Here is a 206-nt window from a genome sequence, read left to right on the forward strand (position 1 = left end):
CTGCTGCAACATCAACTTCTGCTGCTGCTGCTGCTGCAGCAGCAGCAGCAGCAGCAGAAGAGCAGCAGCAAGCAGACCGCCAAATTCTTTTTTTCGATTCCCAGACATTTGGGGTGTACAGAGACCAGGAGGGAGTTGCTGCTGCTGCGGCGGCTTGCTGCTGGGGGGGGCCCCTCGGGGCCCCTCCCTAGGGGCCCCGCGTGGCG

The 206-nt window shown here is 63.1% G+C and overlaps 1 protein-coding gene across 1 annotated transcript in view; it reads left to right on the plus strand.

The window, feature by feature from the left end:
• Positions 1 to 206, plus strand: part of EMH_0004670 (uncharacterized protein) — a gene marked incomplete at both ends in the record, with an annotated part of 7,962 nt that overhangs the window by 4,277 nt on the left and 3,479 nt on the right.

The sequence above is a fragment of the Eimeria mitis genome, genomic scaffold (genome assembly GCF_000499745.2).
Source record: "Eimeria mitis Houghton genomic scaffold, Emh_scaff235, whole genome shotgun sequence".
Classification (NCBI taxonomy): Eukaryota; Apicomplexa; class Conoidasida; order Eucoccidiorida; family Eimeriidae; genus Eimeria; species Eimeria mitis.